This window comes from Danio rerio, chromosome 17 (assembly GCF_049306965.1).
Source record: "Danio rerio strain Tuebingen ecotype United States chromosome 17, GRCz12tu, whole genome shotgun sequence".
NCBI classification, from domain to species: Eukaryota; Metazoa; Chordata; class Actinopteri; order Cypriniformes; family Danionidae; genus Danio; species Danio rerio.
Genome location: NC_133192.1, coordinates 48,762,317 through 48,787,500, shown reverse-complemented (window position 1 = coordinate 48,787,500; position 25,184 = coordinate 48,762,317). Strand labels below are relative to the sequence as shown.

Genomic DNA, 25,184 nt, shown 5'->3' with positions numbered 1-25,184 from the left:
AATCTCCTCCAGAAATGACAATGACTCTTTTGTGGGGCGTTTAGTTGCTGTCATGTGATGTGCGTTTGACAGGATGGACTGTACCATATGTTTGTTTCATACAGATAAAAAAAAAAAACACTATTTTTGATGGTCCATTTGAGTATTAGTAGACTGTCTGCTTAATATCTGTTGGTACTGCTACTTCAACAGACATTAAACTAACTATAAGAAACTTTGCAAGTACATGTCAACTCAACTAACCCCAACCCCAACCTAACAGTCTACCAATAATCTAATGAGAATTAGTTGGCATGTATATGCAGTGTAACTTAATTCAACAAACGGACCATCAAAATAAAGTGTGACCAAAAAACTTTTATTTTCATGTGTAGTTGGTTCATTTAAAAGTACTAATTTCAAGCTTTAAGTGGATATTATTCTTATGTCTGTGACGCAAGTATTCGCTCAGATTCCAGTGTGTTTGTTGACCACAAAAACTGTCATAAAAGCACACACCTGGTCTGAGCATCTCCCCTGGAGAAACATCAGTCTATAGCGATCACTGATTGGCTCTTGTACTAGAAGGCGGGGCTTCATTCGTCATATATACACACTTTTACCTATTAAAAACCCTACCAGTGACATGTCTTTTATATTGTGTAGACTTTGATATTTTACAGTTGAGGTCAGAATTATTAGACCCCCTGTATATTTTTATCTCCAATTTTTGTTTAACGCAAAGAAGATAATTTTCAACACATTTCTAAAGATAGTAGTTTTAATAACTTATTTCTACTAACTGATTTATTTTATCTTTGCCATGATGACAGTACATGATATTTTACTTGATAGATTAATCAAGATACTAGTTATTAGCGTAAAGTGCAAATTAAAGGTTTTATTAGGTTACTAAAGCAAGTTAGGGTAATTAGTTAAATCATTGTAAAATGATGGTTTTGTTCTGTATACAATTGAAACAAATATCGCTTAAAGGGTTAATAGTTTTTACCTTAAAATGTTTTTTAAAAAATGTAAAACTGCTTTTATTCTAGCCGAAACAAAACAAATAAGACGTTCTCCAGAAGAAACAATATAATAGGAAATACAGTGAAAGTATACATACATACATACAGAATAATGCATTGAAACATTTTCATATGAACAGTTATTTGTTTTGCTGACAGTAATTTCAACTTGCAGATGGTTAGTGAGTCAGACACTGAGTTCACTTAGCAAAGAATTAATCAGAATTATTCAGCTGATAAATTAGGATGAAGTCTGAAAATTAATGAATCGTTAAAACAGCTGGCTTATATGTTTTTTAATCATGAAAATGCAATAGAAAGGCACGTTTCATTACAGCCATCTTGCATTTATCATCACGAAAGATAACATAGCAATCACTACTTTAAAACATAGGAGAGCAGAAAAATATAAACCTACCTTTAAAAATGTTGGCATGTTCAGAAGCGAACTGTGGTTTGTACTGAAGGTAAAGTTGATCTGACTTTCGCTTTTTGCTGCAGTGTGAACCACACATTTACGCTAATCATTACAATCAATTACATGTGACTGAACACTGAACAACACTGTGTTTGTGAACATCAAATTAATGAAGTCACCCAGCACAAATGAATACAACTGATGTGCTTCTGCTTTTATATCTGGACTATTTCCACTGCAGGAGACTGACTGGCTGATGTGTCCTGTTTTATTTTTTAAAGTGTTTCTATAAAAATATATGTGTGTATAAATAATGTAGTTTCCGCATCTTCCATTTATTTATTTTTATTTATTTATAAGGATCCCCGTAGCCACTACCAAAGGGTCTTCTTTCTGGGGTCTATTAAACACAAAATAAAATTATATTAACACAACACATAACAACAAAGACCAATAACAAATGTAAAAATCATCTTCTATATCAAAGACTTAAAAGGGCATCTATTTTGCCCCTTTTTCAGGATTTAAGATACGTCATTTGTGTTTTATGAATGTGTCGATAAAGTTTTAGCTCAAAACACCAATCATATTATTTATTATACCTTTAAGAATACTGGATTTTCTGCTCTAAACACAATGAGTTCAGAGTGTCCCTTCATTTCCACGGGCTGCGTCAGATAAACAGCACAGTGACAGACAAGAAGAAAGCAGATCTCACGTAACGATTGTGAGAAATAATAAAGTAAGAACTTTCCCAATGATTATTTGATGTATTTGCTGTGGAGTTAATTCAAGCCTTTCTGCATCTAGGTTAAGGGTTGATGGAGCATTATTTTATTTTAGAGGCGATTAAATTATTGGTGGGGTCATTTCAGTAATTGTTTTAATTCAGGGGACATGTCCTTTCCGTCCATGCCAATTCTACGCTCTTGGATGAGTCAAACACAATCTAGTTACAAAATTCACACACACACACACACACACACACACACACACACACACACACACACACACACACACACACACACACACACACACACACACACACACACACACACACACACACACACACACACACACACACACACACACACACAGACTGAGATTGAAGCATCTTCTTTTATAATTTAAAAATGTAAAATCGCTGTAATTCATTACAAACATGAAAAAAACGTACTTTGCGCACGTCCAGTCTAGTTAGATATTATAATATGCGTTACAACGGAAACATGTTAATACATGGCTGTCAATCAATTGGGTGGGCTGGGAAACCGCACTCCTACGTCACGTTGCTGTGGGCCTCAAAATGGGAGGTATTTGGATCCTATTTTAATATCAGGAAATAAAAAAAGAGGCGTATTGTCTTTGTATCACTCCATTATGACTGTGGTCACACTGTACCTAAACACAGTTCTGTCCAAACAGCTTACAAAAGATGATTTTCACCATAGGTGCCCTTTAAAGCAGTCAATTGTGCCTTCATACTGACATTATGTAAGCTCATTTATGACGGCATAAAACTGTGGCTAACCACGTGCTACTGTGCGTAACCTGGAGTAACCAAGGGTTACGGCCATTAACATGGGTAAGTGGGGTAACTGTGGCAACAGAGCTGTGTTTGGCCAACAGGCTGCAGAGATAAGAGTCAACGTGTGAGTGTGGACTTCCTCCATTCACTGCACTGTGTTTGATAAAGCTATGTGTGTGTGTGGTCAGTATAAAAGGTAATTCTACAGCAACATCTAAGAGCGAGAGAAAGGGTGATTTTACGCAGCCTCTTCTTATGATTCTTCTGTTCTCATCTGACTCTGCAAACACACACACACACACACACACACACACACACACACACACACACACACACACACACACACACACACAGACCCATTTTCTTTTCAGATTCATGCTCACTGTCTTTTCTCTCACTTTTTCTTCCTTTAATTTCACTCTCAAACAAACACACACCTGTCTCAATGACAAGTGCACGCAAACACACACACATATGTATGGCGGTATTAGATTTCTTTTTATTGTCAGTGTTAAAAATGCATCAAAAGATGGTTTGAGAGACATGTTTTTACCAGTTTTATGGCATTGTTCAATATATACAGTATGTACATATCTTGGCATAACAAATTTGACTCATTTATTCATTCACTCATTTTGTTTTTGGCTTTGTCCCTTTATTAATCAGGGGTTACTACAGCAGAATGAACCACTAACTTAGACATATACCACATGTCTAAGGCCAGACGGAATCTGTTGAAGTTTTTTGCTATTTCTGCAGAGAATTTTGGTAAAAATCTGTGAATTTCTGCTGAATTATTTTGGGAGTATCATAACTAAAACCTTAATATGTGAAATAAAAATAATATCTTTTTAACTTTTATTTAATGTTTAAAATGCAAATCCAATTAGATCCACTTCATTTGGTAAACAAAGCAAGTCTCTCTGATAATATCTCTTTTAAAAGACAAAAAATATTACTGTACAAACTGCATTGTACATAAATCAGATAAACATTCTCATATTAGTCAATAATGGTACTAAAAAAAACTGAATAAATATAGATATTACACACATTTACTCAAGTAAATAAACAGAATCAATGATGGGCTAAAAATCTGCAGATTCTGTGTGGGCCTACTAATATCTTTGGACTGTTAGGAAAATGAGAGCACCCAGAGAAAACCCACGCAAACAACATGCTAGCTAGACAGAAATGCTAACTGACCCAGCCGGGACTCAAACCAGCAACCTTCTTGCTGTGAGGTGATAGTGCTAACTGAGCCACTGTGCTGCCTAACAAATTGTACTATTACAGCAAACTATGTTTGTGTCCATGTGTTTCCAGTCTCCATAAACATTAGAAGGAAAGTTTCCTGTATGTCTTCAACCGTAGTTATATCTATGCTTGAATATCTCTATCCCCGGTGAATTTCAGCAGATTATTTAGCTAAACTAATGCAATAGAGCAGATGATGACATTTGTCAACACCACAGTTCATATCTGTTAGCCAGAACTCACTTATGGGCATTTACAGTATACCTACCTACTATTAAATAGTAACAGTTCTGGACTCCAGTAAGCTACAAAACAAAAATGAGGTATCATTGAAAAGAAGACACTTTACTAAGGTTTACTATGGTCCATCTGGAAGTTTCCTGTTAAAAAAATATGGAAAGGTATACATTATATTTCAAAAAGAAAGAAAAATTGTACTGTGTTCAATTATTCATTTTTCGTTGGGTTAGTCCCCTTATTAAACTGCGGTCACCACAGTGGAATCAACCACCAACTTATCCAGCATATGTTTTACACAGCGTATGCCCTTCCAGCCACAACCCAGTACTGGGAAACACCTGTACACTCTGATTTACACACATACACTACAGACAATTTAGTTTATTCAATTCCCCTATAGCGCATGTCTTTGGAGTTGTGGGGGAAACCGGAGTACCCGAAGGAAACCTAAACGAACACAAGGAGAACAACTGACCCAGCTGGGACTCGTTCCAGCGACCTTCTTGCTGCAAGGCAACATGAGTTTATATTTCAAATTTGATGAAGATAGCATGCAAAATGAGATTTCTGCAAAAAGTTTTCCGAGGCTATATTTGTGTCCTTCTTTTGTTCACCATAAGAGGCACTTTCTCAAAAAGGACCTTCCCAAACTCAAACAATAACAATTGCTGAATAATTTGGTCTACATTCACAGTTCATGCATCTGTAGAAAGTTTGTGCTTTACTATGCATCATCTAGAGCAGGGGTGACCAACTCTGTTCTTGGAGATCTACCTTTCTGCAGATTTCAGTTGCATATCAAACACACCTGTCTGTAATTATCAAGTGCTATTCAGGTCCTAATTAATTGGCACAGGTGTGTTTAATTAGAGTTGGAGCTGAACTTTGCAGGTAGATGTCCAGGAACAGGGTTGAGCCCCACTGATCTAGAGTTTATAATGCTCAAAACAAAAAAGTTATAGATGCTTAATAAAGTTTTAATAAATGCATATAAAATACATAAACCAATCATCTGTAAAAAAAGGTTTTCCCTTTTCTTTCACTGTAAATCTATACACTATGTATAAATGTAAAAATCTGTTAACTTATGGAAATTTTGCACAACAAATGCAGGTTACATTTAAACATTTAGGCTTTTCAGGTTAGTGTAATAGTTGTGTTCCAGGTAGAAACATTACAGCAGTTGATTAAAGATAATCAAAAGTAAAATAACGACAGTAAATTGGACTCCTGTCACTTTAAGACCCCAGGCACATGACACAGATCTGAAATGACTGGATCTCTCTCTCACTTCCCAATATAGTTATGTCATATTTGTTCCAGGCATCAGAAGTATCCTATTTGCTTTTGCAGTTCGTGCTCTGGCAACATATTGATAGATTCACTTTTAGGATGAATGAGTTACAAATTCCAATTTCTTGGTGAAACATTTAAAGCAGCAGATGACTGAACTGGACATTAGTCTGGGACAATTGTCTGTTAATTTGTTGTTTTTTTTTGGTTACATTTCAAGTATTAATTTAAGTTAGTGGTTTATTTGGTTCTGGCGACCTCTGATTAATAAAGAGACTAAGCCGCAGGAAAATCAATGAAATATATATATATATATATATATATATATATATATATATATATATATATATATATATATATATATATATATATATATATATATATATATATATATATATATATATATATAAATGTATATATGTTACTGACAAAACGCTTTTGAACTGTTGTGTATATTATGCTGTATACTGTTATTTTTATGTACTTCAGCATGAAAGTTTTAACTTGCATAATAAACAACATAAAAAAATTACAGAATAAATTACATTGCCATAAACATTTGTCACATAATATTTGGAATATTTAGTTTGAAATTTGACAATAAAAAGATAAACAGATTGTATAATCAAATACATTATTTATGTTATTAGCGCAAGTTAATCCTGTTTCTAACTTAAAACAGCTTTTATAACTTTATCATTAAGTCTGTTTAATGTTATTCAAGTTAAAATGCCTGGTTTGTTTATTTTGATTCAACTTAAAAATGGAAGGCAAAGAATACTTTTTACAGTGTAATGAATTCGAGTAAATTAGTCTGGCAAAATCAGTTTTACATTTTGTTTAACATAAGTGTCTCAAACAGGGATACACTATAAATATGATGCAGTGAACCATGTTTGAAGCCATTATATAATAAGTAATATGCACACTGGTTGCTGTCTGCCTGAAATTGGCAGCGTTGCTTGGCAACTAATAACATCTGTACAGCAAAAATACATCTGTATGCCGATGACACAATAATATATACAGCAGCACATTCTTTAAATCAAGCTGTACAACATCTACAGATTGCTTTTCAAATATTGCAGTGTACGTTGCCAAATTTAAAATTGGTTTTAAATTCAAAAAAGACTAAATATATGATTTTTAGCCGTGGCCGCACTAAGTCAACAGATCAGACAATAAAAACTCTGAACGGTGTTCAAATAGAAAGAGTTAGCTTTTATAAATATTTAGGAGTTTGGATTGATGAGAGATTAGCCTTTGATATACATATTGACAAGTTACTGAAAAAGCTTAGGCCAAAGTTAGGTTTTTTATACCGGTCAAGAAATTGTTTTCCTTATAAAGTCCGCAAAAAATTAGTAGAGAGTACATTTCTGTCTATAAAGGATTATGGTGATCATCTCTATATTCACGCAACCGCTACCCTATTAAGAAAATTAGATTTTGTTTATCATGCAGCAATACGTTTTGTCACAGGTGCAGATTCACGCACGCATCACTGTATTTTGTATGATTCCTTAGACTGGTTATCTCTATATCAAAGGAGAAAATTACATCTGTACTTATTTATTTTAAAAGCTCTTTTAGGTAAATTACCATCCTATATTTTTAATTTATTAACATTTCACACCAACAATCAAAATACTAGATCTGGTTCATGTATTCATCTGATAGTTCCAAGGGCATTATCAGAACTTGGCAAACGTGCTTTTTCCGTTCACGCTCCCAGGGCTTGGAATGACCTGCAAAATCAGCTCAATCTTGACACTCTTCCGACTCTGAGTACTTTTAAACATCTTTTATACAACATTTTAAAGGACACCTGCAATTGTTTGTTATGAGCTGATGTTTTTAAGAATGGTGATTTTGTAATTTTGTGGTATTGTTTGTGATTTTTATATGAAACTTTATGTGCTGCCTGCCATCTTGACCAGGTCTCACTGGAAGAAGAGAAAGTAGTGTCTCAATGTGATCTCCTGGCTAAATAAAGGAAATAAATAAATAAATAACATAAATGGTCATTATGCTCATATATGTGACAAACTTAATATATATTTGAACTGTTGGCTCATTAAATTTCCCATCACAAATTATGCAAAATCTATGTTTATGTTAGGCGTATTTTGCAAAAATAATACAGTGAGTCACTAATTGCACTCTGGTTAAGCTATGGATAATCTCCACCATTGGATGGTAATACCAAACAGCCCTAAGCTCTGTATTCTCACTGTATGTCAACAAAATCTCATTTGTTGACTCTTCTGTTGGGAGAAACCTAAATGAAATAAAACTGCAAACACATAGGCTATGAAAGAAGCTCTGAGCAATACATTTCCCTGTGGGTTATAACAGCCACAGACACGCTCTGGTTTCCTTTTTTACTCTCTCTCTCTCTCTCTCTCTCTCACACACACACACACACACACACAAACGCACACGCGTGCACGCGCTCACACACAGACCAGATCTGCCTGTGACTTTCTCTGCTGTAGAATATCACTGAGTCAGCAGCCGTGCTCCATCACAGTGACCTACACACACACACACACACACACACACACACACACACACACACACACACACACACACACACACACACACACACACACACACACACACACACACACATATCTTTATCTCTCTTTTTCTCGTGTAATCACCCTGCTTCTCTTTTCTGGATCACTCTCCAACCTTCTATGTCAAAAATTAACACAGCACGTACGTCAGTGTACTGTCAGAGAGTGAAAGAGAGATTAGAAGAGACGAGAAGAGACAGACGCTCACTCACAGGATGAAAGCCAGTCTGTGTGTGTGTGTGTGTGTGTGTGTGTGTGTGTGTGTGTGTGTGTATGTATGTGTGCGTGACTGTCAATTAGACCTTTAACAGAGTGTCTGTGTGAGGCTGTGAATGCATCGTGCAGAATATGGGTTTATGCTTTTATGTGTGTGTTTTATGCTTCTGTGGACATATTCGTAAGTGCTAAGAGATGTTTTGACCTTTCCTGTCTTTTTTTTTACAATAAATAAAAAAACATGCAAGAAAGTCAATATTACATTAAAAATCATGTCAGGGGAACTTAACATTGATTTGACCTGAACGACTTTAAAAAAGCCACTTTTTGCACATTTATGTGGCATTTGTTTCTCAAGGTCCATTGGTAAATTTTATTCAAGATTGTTTCTGCCACAAAGTTGGGATTCAGAGCATGTTTTCACAGAGTCCTTTTCAACTTTTTGACGTTTTGGTTGTTCATAAAAGCTGTGTTTTGTGGACCTTAAAAACAATATGCATGTTATTGAAGTGTTACCGGTATCATGATTTTATGATAACAGTAACATTAATTTGAGTTAAGTGATGTTTGAGTACTTGACAACCATAATTAATAACAATATAAAAAAACGTAATTACATTGCTTAGGGTACATTTTGTTGCATGTTTAAGATGATAAATCCATTAGAGGGAGTTATTTGTGTTTTTGTATAAGATTGTTTTAACATTTCAGATACATGCCCTTGTACACATCTACCGGAAGGCAGCGCTTGTTGTAAAGATCACCATCACTGAGCTAAACCCATCCATTAGTGTATTCAAAAGCAGGTGTTAGCTCCGTAAGAAAAGTGCACTGCAACCACATAGTTTTACCTTGATTTTAACATTGCTTTAATCTTTATTGTTGAAGCCTACTTAATTAGATTCAAGCCCGAGAACTTTACATCACATTTACAACATCATACAAGGTGAGCTACTGAGCAAACTGACGATGCTGGAAAAGTTGTCCACATTTAGACGAATAGACAATGCAAAGGTATTACAAATTTATTTATTTGTCTGTAATATGTCCTTGTAAAAATTATTTTTCTTTCTTCCAATTCTAAAAACAGCTGTTGTTCCCCTAAAAAGTCTATATGTAAATTACACCATAATAATAACCTTACTTATTAATAATGTGGCATTACAGACACTATCATGTACTTTTTAACTATTAGCGCAACACAAACTACCATTCAATATAATTTAAAATGAATAAAAACTTTTATGACATTATCATAATAGTTTCAGTTTAAAGCTAAATTAAGAGCATCTGCTCCTTCATTTGGCACACTTGATCACAAAATGTGATAGTCATAATTAAAGCTGAATAAAAAAAATCTATTATTTGAGGACAATAATTAATAATTTGAATTCTGGGGTTTTAAAACATTGACAAATATTGAAAAAAATACTAATCAAAATGTAAGCTGTGATGTATTTAATGTGGGACATTTCTTTATTGAAGATAATCTTTATTTAATATTCTAATGGTATCTTTATTTAATATTCTAATGGTATCTGGCATAAACGAAGAAGCTACAGAAGTCAGAATTATTAGCCCCCCTGTTTATGTTTTTCCCCAATTTCTATTTAACGGAGAGAAGATTTTTCTTAACACATTTTTAAACATTATATTTATCTTTACATAACATTTATTATTAAAATAATAGTTTTAATAACATAACTGATTTATTTTATGTTTAAATTTAAAATTATTTTATTTATTTTATTATCTTTAAAATTATTTATACAAATAAGACTTTCTCCAGAAGAAAAAAATATTATCAGACATACTGTGAAAATATCCATGCTCTGTTAAACATCACTTGTATAATTTTAACTCCTATAATGCATTTTTGGCATTTTCTACAAATATAACCATGCACCATAAAACAGGGTCACATTTTTATTTGAACTATACAGCAAATAATGTACAGACATATTACATTATGAGATTGTAGCAAGATGGGGCCAAGAGCCGGAATAGGGGAATGAGACTGGTGGCATTCATGTTAACGACCATCACCTGTGCGCACCACCTGTCTCGAGTCTCACAGAAATGTTAATGGCTGCGTCCCAAATCGCATACTTATGCACTATTCTACGCCATTTTGTAGTATAAATAGTGTAAGTAGTGCGTTCACACTGAAAACACTAAAAATAATAAGAGCACTTCAATTAACCGGATGATGCACTCATTCAGCCGCTTAAATGAAGTGTGGAATGATGGACACTTCACGCACTCAACGACCACAGGTTTGCTTACGTAGCGGAAGGGGCGGAGCTATCGGACGCACATGTTGAATAACTTTATTTAATTTGGATGGTGAAAGCAAAATTCTCCTATGAGAGTGATTATAGTGCCTCCCGATGGTGAATGCGGCAATACTCACGGCAGGTATTATTTGATAGTTTGGTCATTTATTTCACTGATTTGGCAACTGTCAAACGTCATCAGGGAAACGCTTTGAATTTCCGCTTAGTAAAAAAACATTAGTGTGCCATTTGGGACAACACTACATACATATACTTTCCTGTTGAGTGTGTAAGTGCATAAGTACATAGTGCATGAGTGCATAGTGTATAGTGTGCTATTTGGGACGCAGCTAATGTTTCTTTGGCTTTCAGGTTGTCCCTTTATTCATCAGTGGTCACCACAGCGGATTGAACCGCCAACTATTCCAGTATATGTTTTACACAGCGGATACCCTTCCAGCTGCAGCCCAGTACTGGGAAACACCCATACACACTCATTCACACACACTATGGCCAATTTAGTTTATTCAATTCACCTATACCGCATGTCATTGGACTGTGGGGGAAACCGGAGCAACACTGAGCCACCGTGTCACCCTTAGTATTTTAATAATAATTAAATTTTTTATTCTTATTCAGGATCAACAAAACAAATTCAGAATATATACAATAAAGACACCTCGTGTTAAAGAAAAATTCTATTTCAAATGAATCCAATTTTTTTTATCTATCTAATAATAAGCAGCAATACATTAGCATGTTACATTGACTTTATTTAATATTTTTAGCTGTATTTTACTTTATTATATACAGTACCTCCGCCCTAGACTTTCTATATAGTTTTTATTTTACAACCAGCACAGTATTCTTCAGAGAGCAAGCAATCTGCTGTATGTGCTCATACATTGCTGTCATTTTCACAGACTGGACATTCAGCACGCTTTCATGATTTGCTACGTGAATGCGTGCACATATCACATGAAGGTGTGACAAAAGTTCTGCTTTATTTCCAAAGGAACATCGCAGCGCAGTGCCATCATTTGAGCAGAGAAAGGCACTCTTTCTTTTCATTTGTTTTGTTCATTTTATTCCCTCTCCACCTTTCAGAGAGCTGCAGAGTGGAGAACAGAGAGAGCCCTTTCTCGCTGCACCTCATCAGTCAGAATGTAGCTCAAATAGTGTGTGTGTGTGTGTGAGTGTGTGTACGCATATGTGTGTGCTTGTGATTATGTGTGTGTGTGCTCTTGATTATGTGTGTATGTGTGTGTGTGTGTGCGCAGCTGTAGAGTGTGTCGAGTTACCTTGGACTCTGCTCTCAAAGTCATATTTATGTACCAGCTGCAGAGCTTACATTACTCCATGACCCTGCAGAATAACAGGTCAACCGCACGTCTGTGTGCACGACTCTGTGTGTCCTAGGAAATTTATTTCCTCTGGGGATTTGGGGTCTCTCTCTTTCTCTCTTATCGTTGTTGGTTTCCCACTATATGTTTCCTAATTTATTACACGCACGCAACTCCTTTCACTCATTTTACGAGCAAGGAATTGTCTAGGACCCTATAAAATTCATTTAATATTTCTGCACCAAAATTCAGCTTCTTACTTTTAAATGATAAAAAAGCATGCCCAATTAATTAGGTTTATTTATTATGATATATAATTTAAGTCATAATAGGGATTATTGGAGATTGTATTAGTTAATAATTGGCTCTATTAAATCTTATGGCAGAGCTTTTAAAAATATTATCTGTTTGTGCATCCCAAACTGCATACTTGCATATGCACTATGTTCTGGCATTTTGTAGTGTAAATAGTGTAATTTTGTATTCACACTGAATCTTCAAAATTGAATAAGTGTGCTTTTAATACCCGGATGATGTACTTGTTTGGTCAACACACAAAAGTAATGTATGCTTAAGGCCAGAGTTGTGTGTAATGCGTTCCACAGTAATGCGTTACTCTATTCTGATTACATTTTTGGGGAATGCAGTAATGTGATGGATTACATTTTAAATATGTGTAATTTAAATACAGTTAGTTAAGTCAGTGTAATTGTGTTACTTACGTTACAAATATACTTTTTAGTAGAAAAAATACTTCTTTTAAATCACGTTTTCTGCTGCAATGTCAGTTAATAAGCATGTGCCTTTAAATTGCTGGAGAACGCGAGCTGGTTTCTGTCAAGAGTGGCTGCTTCTTCAAGTGGAAATACAGACATGACTTTAATTTAATTAAGTATGAAAGCAAAAATATTGCTGTGAAATTCAGTCTAGTATCTAAAGAACTTTCGACAGCTTTTGATCAGTAATTTATTCAAGCACTTGAACAGAAAGCATTCTACGACAATACTCATCATCACCAAGGAGGACACCGGTGCCCCAACTTGGCCTAAACAGTTTAAATTGGATTTTTGTGCAGGATCTTGGGTGAAGGTATCTTCTGAATGTAAAAAGAAGTGTAGCTGCTTATGGGGCCATTCACATATTGCATCTTTTGTGCGTGCAAGCTCATTGTTTCCAATGGAGGCGCACAGCTTGCGCACACATTTGCATTTTCCAGGCGCATTAGTTGAAAACCGTGAGTCACGTGACAAGAACTGACCGATCATCAGCTTCATACCTTGTATGGAATATACACATTTCAGTAGACTAATTACCTTAGACAAACACTGTAGTGCTTCATCATGCTATGGATGTCAATGGTTGTCCAGTTTTCATCTAAATGTTTTCTTTTGTGGTAAAAAAAAGATAAATGAATGAGAAAAGTCTTTAGCTGCTGTGATCAACCCATTGTAATATTTTTCAGTGAATAATAAATTACTAAAAGAGCAGTAGTTTATTTTGTTTTTCTCAATAATAATAATATTAAAATATACCAAGAGCAAAGGTGGCCAACCCTGTTCCTGGAGAGCCACCTTCCTGCAGATTTCAGTTGCAACCCAAATTAAACACACATGCCTGTAATTATCAAATGGTGTTCAGGTCCTAATTAATTGGTTCAGGTTTGTTTGATATGGGTAGCAACTGAAATCTGCAGGAAGGTGGCTCTCCAGGAAAAGGGTTGGCCACACCTGACCTAGAGAAAAACAAATCCATTTCCATGATATATAGCCGCTCACCAGATGCACAAATGCATAAGTCTCTCATTTAAAAATCAAGTCTGAAGCATTATTATGCATTATTGAGCATAATAATTAAAAATCAAGACATGATCTTGTTTTATTTTGGTAAAATACGCATATACTAGAGGCCTTTTTGGGCCAAAATTCTGATGCCAAATGATTAACAACAACTCAAATTATTATTTGCTATTCCTAAAACTTGGATAGATAACAAGACTTTTGTCATGCAGGTTCAAGACTTTTTGTCTGATTCCAAAAAAGACTTTAGATTTTGCACAGATTTCAGTTTAAAGACTTCAGACTTGACTTTTAAATGAGAGATGTATGCATTTGTGCATCTGGTGAGCGGCTATTAATTGTGGAAATGGATTTGTTCATTTGACTAACATGACTAACTTCAAAGTAAAGTAATTAGTCATCAGATTACTTTTTACATTAAGTAATTAGTAATGTAATCAGATAACAATTTCTCAGTATAGTAATTTGTGATCTATTGTATGACTTTTTTAAAGTAACTTCAACCCTGGTTAAGGCACTCAATGGTCGTAGCTTTGCTCATGTGGTAAAAAGAAGGAGCTGTCCCTGCGAAAAATTCCCTATGAACGTGATTATGCCTCCTCCCGATAGCAAATGTAGTTGTATTCATGACAGGTGCTATTTGGTTATTTATATTACTAATTTGCCAACCATAAAAATGTTGATCTGGTGTGTAATGTACAGTGTGCCTTTTGAGACGTGACTTGTGTGACCTGAAAATATATTTGGGAGGTTTGTGTGAGTGCAACACCAGTGCTACCATGGTTTATTTTGAGTCCTGTTGTAATTATTTTTAGTATTTTTATAAATAAAATTTACTAGTAGAAATTTGTTTATGCCATATTTTAATTAAAGGGGAGCACAGTGGCTCAATGGTTAGCACTGTCGCCTCACAGCAAGGAGGTTGCTGGTTTGAGTCCCAGATGGGGAAGGAGGCATTTCCGTGTGGAGCTTGCATGTTCTCCCCGTGTTGGTGTGGGTTTCCTCTGGGTGCTCTGGCTTCCTCCACTGTCCTATGACTAAAACATATGCTGGAATAGTTGGCGGTTAATTCCACTGTCGCGATTCCTGATAAATAAGGTACTAAGCTGAAGAATATTAATGAATTTTAAATAAAACACAAAAAGTATTTTATTTTGATAGTTTGAAGAGTGTCTGTATATATGTATGCTCAAGTTGGTTGTTTAAAATCCAGTGCGCTAAAATGGCCAATTTTACCAAAAGAAAACTGCTCGGTTTAAAAGTGATTCTGTGCAGCAGAATGTAGTCTTGTAGTACTTAGGGCTGGATATATGCAAATTCGCAATTGTCACATCACAAGATCTGCGATGTCAAGTTGGGATTATACTTAACCCGCAACCACAGTTCAGAGCACATGATTTGATTGCAAAGTGGCACAGTAGGTAGTCCTGTCGCCTCACAGAAAGGGCTGGGGCAGTTGACGCTTCTGTATGAAGTTTGCATGTTCTCCCTGCGTTTGCATGGGTTTCCTCTAGGTGCTCCCATTTTCCCCGCAGTCCTAAGACATGCGGTACAGGTGAATTGGGTAGGCTAAATTGTCCGTAGTGTATGAGTGTGAATAAGTGTGTATGGATTTTTCCCAGAAATGGGTTGCAGCTGGAGGGCATCCACTGTGTAAAACATGTGCTGGATAAGTTGGCGGTTCATTCCGCTGTGGTGACTCCAGATTATTAAAGGAACTAAGCTGAAAATGAATGAATGAATTAAACCCTAGTATAATAGTGTGAAAATTATGATTTCAATGTGTTTTCAATGCCTGTGACCCAGATTTCAAGTGAATTTAAACAATTTGGCACAAAAAAATGTAAAAGTTGGCCACTGATGATTGTGTTTATTTATACAATAAAGACTCCATGCACTGTTATTTTACCTTTAATTATTGAATTCTGTACCTCAATACTGCTAAACTCCACCGTAAAGTCCTGTTCTGTTGTTTCTATTTGTGTTAATTTGTTTGTTTTACTTATTTTGGGGTAATTTTATGCAGATCCACTCACCTAAAAAATCCCAGTCAAAGACAAACTCTCAATCAATGTAAAGTGAGTTACATTACAATGAGAGTTACTAAAGTCATCTTTTAAAGTCATATTCATATCGCAATATGAAACCAAAAAATTGCAATGTCTGTTTTTTTCAATATTGTGCAGCCCTAATAGTACTGTTGTTTTATCATTCCGTTTGATAAAACAAGCATATACGGCTTTTCATCATCTCAGGCGTGTTTGTGTGTGTTCAAATTCAACTGTAAATGAAATACAAAAACACTTCAAATAGACTATTAATATTTTAAAATTGTGTGTGAATGAGAGAGACTGAGAGAGCATATGTTCAACAAAATGCCCATATTTAGTTACATTTTGGATACTGAATGGCTTTCCTAAATGTAAATGATGTGGCATATTGTCTGCAAGCTGCTTCACTGATTTTTATTTTCCATCATTGAAATGACATGTGATACATTTGAGTAAATTGTAGTGTTTTATTTAACATCTAATGTCTGTTCGTATTTTGATGCAGTATAGCTATAGGCTAGTAAATCCCTTTCACGTCTGACTTGATCTCCTTATAATCTCTCAATCCATCATTGTCACTAACCCCAGATCCCCCTTCGCTATCCTGATAGTCCGTTGATATGGATACTTTATTAGATGGAAATGTTGTTTTTTGAAATATACTATGACATGATTGTATATAATTTAGATATTTAGAACGCTCAGAACATGACATTTGAAGAAAGAGTTTTTAATTTGATCACTTCATATAGAGTCTTCGTAGTAGGGATGAACCATATGTCATTGAACCAGCATTGATACCACAGGATTAGATTATTTATTAAAGATTATTATTATTTCAGTGATTTATACGATGATGACCATGCTTTACATTTGATTTTTCAGTTTCTGTACTTGAATACTGTTAAGACTATTCCATAAAGCCATAAAGCACTGCTTTTTTATTTATTTGTTTTAGTAATTTATTATTCATTTCTGCAGATGCACTGCAAAGTAAAAAGACTTGATCATCATAGTTAATCTAAATGAATGAAATCTTTCCAAGTAGAGCAATTGAAGTCATCTGGTGAATTTATATTCATATATACACTACCCGATATACATTAATATTCATATATACATTACCAACAACAAATAATAACTTGACTTCTAGTTGATCATTTGGAAAAGTGACAGAAGGTAGATTTTTCCGATGAATCATCTGTTGAGCTGCATCATAATCATCACAAATACTGCAGAAGACCTAATGGAACCTTCATGGACCCAAGATTCTCACAGAAATCAATCAAGTTTGGTGAAGAAAAAATCATGGTTTGGGATTACATTCAGTATGGGGCGCACAAGAGATCTGCAGGGTAGATGGCAACATTAACAGCCAGAGTTGTCAAGACATTTGTGCTGCCCATCACATTACAAACTACAGGAGAGAGCAAACTCTTCAGCAGGATAGCGCTCCTCATACTTCAACTTCCACATCAAAGTTCCTGAAAGCAAAGAAGGTCAAGGTGCTCCAGGATTGGCCAGCCCGGTCACCAGGCATGAACCTTATTGAGCATAATAATTGAAAATTAAGACATGATCATGTTTTATTTTGGTCAAATAAGCATAATCTAGAGGCCTTTCCCAAGCTACTTCTGATGCCAAATAATTTATTAGAATTATTATTTGCTATTCCTAAAACTTGGATAGATAACATGACTTTTGTCAGGAAGTGTGTATATCGCAGCAAAATAATATATGCGAAAGTCAGATTTTTCCAATATCATGCAGACCAACTTCATAGCATCAGTGGTTCACCTTTGAAGACATCCAGGGTAATAAACAACCAAAATCATGGTTAAAAAAAACATAATGTCATTTGAATGAATCAAGGCACTCGGAAATTAAGTGAAAAAGTTAAAAAGCCTTTATTAACATGGCTATTTTTTTTTTTTTTAATACAGGCAAATAATTTTGTCTTGACTGTATTTTTAGTTAATTACAACTGTATTTAAGTAAGATTTATTTTTATTTTTTTACAAAAGCTGAAATGACTCCAAAAAAGACTTTAGATTTTGCACAGATTTCAGTTTAAAGACTTTAGGCTTGACTTTTAAAAGAGAGACTTGTGCATTTGTGCATCTGGTGAGCTGCTATTAATCGTGGAAATGGATTTGTTTTTGTCTTTAAAATGTTCATACAGTAATTTCCTCTTTAATATCTCGACTGCACAACTGCATCCATGCTTTCTGCATCACAGGAATCACCCAGTTCAACTCATGCTTGTTTGCCTTCGCGTTTGTTCTCGTCTCACAACGTGTATGTGTGAGATTGAAGACTCGGCAGGGCACTATATTTAGCACAAGTGTGTGTGTGTGTGTGTGTGTGTGTTCCTGTGTGTGTGTGTGTGTGTGTGTGTGTGTGTGTGTGTGTGTGTGTGTGTGTGAGACCCCCGCCCCCTCGTCTGTTCTTGGCACTGTGCCCGTAACGGTCTAACCACATGTCGACATCCACCACCAGACGCTCTTGCTCTCTCTCTTCTCTCACTCATTAATTCTCAGTCTCGCGCACACACACACACACACACACACACACACAGACTCGCCCAGCCGCAGTGTTTACATATGCGTCAGTGATCTGCTGTGTATTAGACACACACACACACACACACACACACACACACACACGCTCTGTCTCTCCCTCTTTGATGATGCTGCTGTCAATAATGGCAGGCGGCTAAATGGATCCAGGTTAAGAGATTATAAGCCTGTGTTTGTGTCTGGTTGTGTTTGTATATATCTTGTATTCCTAACATTGCGAGGACCAAATGTACCGAAGGTAAAGTATTAGCTGTAAATTGTGACCTTGCAGGTACTATTTGTTCTACATGAAGGAAATGGATCATAAATCACACAGAATGAATCATTTTAGAGCTAGGGAAATAAATACAGTCTGTACAGTTTAATAATGATTATGTCAATGGCAATTCACCATATAGATAGCTGTACAAGTGTGTTTGGGTGTGTGACCATGTATGTGATGAGCTCCAGTTAGTGCCAATCATTTACAAAGAGACAAGACCACACACATACAAACACACAAACATAGTCATTTTTGTTAATGCTGCATTTGCTTACACTCAGGGCGTGTGTGTGAGGGAAAACACACACCCACACACACCCACACACACACACACACACACACACACACACACACACACACACACACACACACACACACAGTGGTGCACACATGCTTATTTTCCCCAAATGTCATTTTAATGAATCACTGCGGATTCAGGAAAGCCACACATTAATCACAAGTTCCTCACAAAGCAAACTAAATTCACCCTGTTTCCTTGAATCTGAATCTGAAATTGAGATAAATCAGTGGATAAAAACAAAGTTTTCATGTTTGTTCTTTGTGTACATGTGTTTCTTTGTGTATCAAAAAAATGTCTGTCAGTGAGCTGCTACATTTCTGGCATTTCTGGCATCATTTGCACATTGGACCTATATATATATATATATATATATATATATATATATATATATATATATATATATATATATATATATATATATATATATATATATATATTTGTTCTTTTCTTTCCTGATTTTGGATAATCATTAGCTCAAATGAACATTGGATGTACAGTATGTGTTAAAGGTCCTGTAAAGTGCTTTGAAATGCGCATTTTTTTCATTTGATGTTTGATGTAATCTTAACCAAAAAATGAAGAGGGGTGGGATATAGTGTAGCTCCTCAACCTTAAAAAAAACAGCCAATAGCATTTTGTTTTTTATCACCGCTCAGCCAGTGAGATTGGTTGAGCTCAAGTGCTGGGTCAGTTGACGTTTCTTTGTGGAGTTTGCATGTTCTCCACCCGTTAGCGAGGGTTTCCTTCAGGTGCTCCAGTTTCCCCCACAGTCCAAAGACATGCGGTATAATTGGGTAAGCTAAATTGTCCATAGTGTATGTGTGTGAATGAGTGTGTATGGATGTTTCCCAGGGATGGGTTTCAGCTGGAAAGGCATCCGCTGTGTAAAACATGTGCTGGATAAGTTGGCAGTTCATTCTGCTGTAGTGACCCCAGATTAATAAAGGGACTAAGTCGAAAAGAAAATTAATGGATGAATGAGAAAATGAAGGATGAGGTGGCATTAATTAAACCAATGATCGATTTAGGCGGAAGTAACAAATTGCAAGCTTTACATGTTTATATCTTTTTGGAGCACACTAGCTAATATATATATATATATATATATATATATATATATATATATATATATATATATATATATATATATATATATATATATATATATATATATATATATATATATATATATATTAAAACCAAACAATACTGATACTAACATTTAAAAAAATTTATTTTAATTTTATGGAACCTTTAAATCTGCATTTTTGGCTTCAAACTAAATTCTGATGTTTAAAATGTGGGATTTTCTCATGCTTAATTTGGCATTTCTGAGGAATCACTGAAGTTTGTTTTAACATTGGTTTTTAATGTTTGTATGTTCATATTAGCATTTTTACTATCAAATACTTGTGTTAACATTGGATTCATATATTCTTATGTGTTCATTTGAAGATTGTGTGTGTTCAAGTCATCTTTTTTGGACTATTTTTCCTAGTTGTCACAGGACGTCAACAACAGTTTTAAATATAAATATTTTCCCCGCAGAACCCTTCACTTTGCTTCACAAACAATTGTTATTTTACTGGATTTTTTAAAATAAAAAATTGTTGTCATGACTTTTCATGATATCATTTTAACAGTGTACCTTGTTTTTGGGGGTTTAGAACTTTGTGCGTTAGATTGCATCTAATTTTTCATGTAAAATATTAGAATATTAGATTCCAATCAGCAAATTTTGGCATTATACATTAAATGGATTCTTCACTGTAACGTGAAATGCACCGTTCCTCATTTTCAAGCACTGTAGATGCATTTTAATGCTTCATTACAGCATTACCTTGAGCGAGTGAGCATTTTTTTAAAATCAGTTTTGTTCATTAATCTTTCATATTTTCATGTTCATAGCAATTTGTGGCATCACAAGAGCGTTTGAATGCTCAGATTAGATGGCCAAAATGCTGTCCACGTTGCCCACTTTTTGCATTACAGCCACTTGAATCAGTTTGTCCATTAGCAAAACAACCCTCTAATGATTTTCATCTCTTACTGTAATGTAATCATTCATATTCCACGCACAGACACACGCACACACACACACACACACACACACACACACACACACACACACACACACACACACACACACACACACACACACACACACAAGCAAGCACAAACAAACACACACTCACACACCTAGCTGCCAAATGACTAATCATTTGTGTGACTCAGTCAGGAAGTGGCTCCATTACTATGTGTGTTTGTGTGTGTGCCTCTGCATGTGTATATGAAAGAGGGAGATGATGCCTCTGAATTGGTAAATGATTTGATCATTAAATTGAAAACGTCTCTCACTTTTTCTGTCCATCTTTCATGTTTTGTCCTTCACACTAACATCAACAGCAAACAAGAGCAGCACAACATTGACATACACAAAGCAGGACTGTTGCTGCAGACGTCTGTCCACGTTGCCATTAGCAACATCAGTTAAGCTACTGATTTGGTGCTTGTGGAGGTAATAAGCATGTGTGTGTGTATGATTGCGTGTATGTGTGTGCGTGTGTGTTTCAATGGTGCCTAGAGAAACAAATACAACCTAAAACCAAAGAAAGAAGCCAATTTGTGCATGTGTGTGTGGTATAAAAGATCACTGTATTAAATGAAAAAATTATTATGAACTAAATTATTAGGTTCTGTATTAAATTAAAAGAAAATATTAGGTACACCTGTTCAACTGCTCGTTTAGACAAATTTCTAATCAGTCAATCACAAGAAACAGAAACTGCTGATCTACTGGGATTTTCACACACAACCATCTCTAGGGTTAACAGAGAAAAAGAGAAAATATCCAGTTAGCGGCAGTTCTGTGGCACAAATGCCTTGTTGATGCCAGAGGTCAGAGGAGAATGGCTAGAGAGGTTTGAGTTGATAGAAAGGCAACAGTAATTCAAATAAGCACTCGTTACAGAATAGATGCAGAAGAGCATCTCTGAATTCACAACACGTCCAACCTTGAGGCTGATGGGCTACAGCAGCAGAAGACCACACCGGGTGCCACTCCTGTCAACTAAGAACAGGAAACTGAGACTACAATTGGCACAGGCTCACCAAAATTGGACAATAGAAGATTGGTAAAACATTGATGCGTCTCGATTTCTGTTGTGACATTTAGATGGTAGGGTCAGAATTTTGCATCAACAACATCCATCCTGCCTTGTATCAACAGTTTAGGCTGCTGGTTGTGGTGTAATGGTGGTGGACTCAAATGGTCTCCACAGTCACCAGATTTCAATTTAATAGAGCACCTTTGTGATGTGGTGGAACGGGAAATTCGCATCATGGATGTGCAGCCGAATAATCTGCAGCAACTGTGTAATGCCATCATGTCAATATGGACCAAATTTCTGAGGAATATTTCCAGTTCCTTGTTGAATCTATGCCATGAAGGATTAAGGCAGTGCTGAAGGCAATAGAGGGTCCGACCCTGTACAAGTAAGATGTAGCTATTTAAGTGGCCAGTGAGTGTATTTGACATTATAAAAATAATTCGACATATTATACAGGGTTTCTGCAGGGTTTTTTTTAAAGTCAAATTTAAGACTTTTAAGACCCTTTTAAGACCATTTTGAATGAAATTTTAGACTTATACCGGGCTAATTAACATTAACATTAAGGATTTTTTCGAATGGCTCGGTTACTTCAGTAAATAGTTTTTGCTCTTTAGTTTTCTTTACCGGGCGACGCAGTAGGTAGTGCTGTCGCCTCACAGCAAGAAGGTCTCTGGGTCACTGGTTCAAACCTCAGCTCAGTTGGCGTTTTTGTGTGGAGTTTGCATGTTCTCCCTGCCTTTGCGTGGGTTTCCTCGGGGTGCACCAGTTTCCCCCACAGTCCAAAGACATGTGGTACAGGTGAATTGCGTAGGCTAAATTGTCCGAAGTTAATGAGAGTGTGTGTGGATGTTTCCCAGAGATGGGTTGCGGCTGGAAGGGCATCCGCTGCGTAAAAACTTGCTGGATAAGTTTGTGGTTCATTCCGCTGTGGTGACCCCAGATTAATAAAGGGACTAAGCCGACAAGAAAATGAATGAATGATTTTTCTTTACCCGATTAGGGAATTTAAATAGAAGAATTTGTTTTAAACATGTCTAAGAGCTGTTGTGATTTGTATCTCTTTGAAAAAAACTAAACAAAACCATATATATATATATATATATATATATATATATATATATATATATATATATATATATATATATATATAATGTATATATAAATGTGTAAATATATATAGGTGTGTCGTCACCTTAGAATTATAAGGTTCTTTTTTGTCAAAATTGAGTTATTGACATATTCTTATTAAATGACAACTTATATACATTAAGGGACGTCTTTTATGAGTTCTTTACATTTTAAAACTTCTTATTTAAAAAATAATGGTTACACACACTGTTAGCTATGGAATGCAAAAACTTTGAAGCTCAATATCTCAAAATCATTCATAGAACCTTATAATTCCAAGGTGACGATATATATATTGTGACAGAGAAAAATTAAGACCTGTTTAACATAATTTAAGACCCACAACACAATATATCAGTAAATTTAAAACTTTTCAAGGCCTAAAGTTTTGTTTTTTAAATTCAAGACTTTTTAAAACCTTGCGGACACCCTGTTCTAACATAGCACTTGTCATTTCATTGTAATTATTTGTAAAATGTAGCAGCAGTTTACCAGTTAAATGTATTTCAAGGGGAAATCCTACACTGATGTTTTTTTTCCAGTGTGAACAACATTCTGTTTCTGCTTGACAAATTTGGTTTTGGTGTGTACTTTAACGCAAGCCTGGTGTGTGTTAGTTTTACCTGTGTGTGTGTGTGTGTGTGTGTGTGTGTGTGTGCGCACGTGTGTGCGCACGTGTGTGTGTGTGTGTGTGTGTGTGTGTGTGTGTGTGTGTTTGTGCGTGCGTGCGTGTGTGCGTGTGTGTGTTTGTGTGTGTGTGTGTGTGTGTTTGTGTTGAGCAGAGCAAAGGTCATATATGATGTATGTGTGTATTTGTTTTTTCTATTTATGGCTGGTTTATTTATGTGTGCATATTTACCTCTGGTCTGGTCTCTCTCTCTCTCTCTCTCTCTCTCTCTCTCTCTCTCTATGTGTGTGTGTGTGTTTGTGTGTGTGTGTTCTCTGTGGAAGTACATTCACTATTACTCACTCAGCTGGACATAAATTTTCCCGCCGCACACACACACAGCTACTTCTCTTGTAGCTTTCTCACACACATGCGCTTACACATTCACACATATACACACACACACATGTATATATTTTCTTCTCTTTCTCTGTGTGTCTGTTTCTCTATAGAGACGCGCGCACACACACACACACACACACACACACACACACACACACACACACACACACACACACACACACACACACACTAACACGTGGAGAAACAGACACACGGAGAAAAAGTAGGTGTGTGTGTGCCTGCATGCGTGTGTGTAATAAAGCTACAGAGACATAGACACAGAGACAGCAAAAAAAATAATAAAAAAATGTATATATATATATATATATATATATATATTTTTTTTTTTTTTTTTTTTCTGTCTCTGCACACGCATGCAGGCACACACACACACACACACACACACACACACACCTACTTTTTCTCCGTGTGTCTGTTTCTACACACACACACACACACTGAGGCTCTGTCTAGCTGTTGGCTGTGTGTCAGCCACTTGGAGAGCCAAAACAAAGACAGTTCTGACACACACACACACACACACACACCGTCTCTCTCTTTCATTCACTCACTCACACTCTCTCTCTCTCTCTTCTCTCACAAATACACAAACACACAGATAGACAAGTGCACACACATACACACACAGAGCAAGAGATAGGGAAAGAAGCTCAGCGTCCGTCTTTGTGCGCATTATAAGATCTCTAAGGTCCACAAGCTTTGCTCACTGCTGGTTTTCCTGCATGTGAGCATGTGTCATAAAGCACAAGTGTGAGACTCTCACC

At 35.8% G+C, this 25,184-nt stretch overlaps 1 protein-coding gene across 1 annotated transcript in view; it reads left to right on the top strand.

Annotated features, from left to right (window-relative positions):
• Positions 1–25,184, top strand: part of jmjd1ca (jumonji domain containing 1Ca) — a 139,943-nt gene that overhangs the window by 35,835 nt on the left and 78,924 nt on the right. The gene's annotated exons all lie outside the window — the stretch shown is intronic.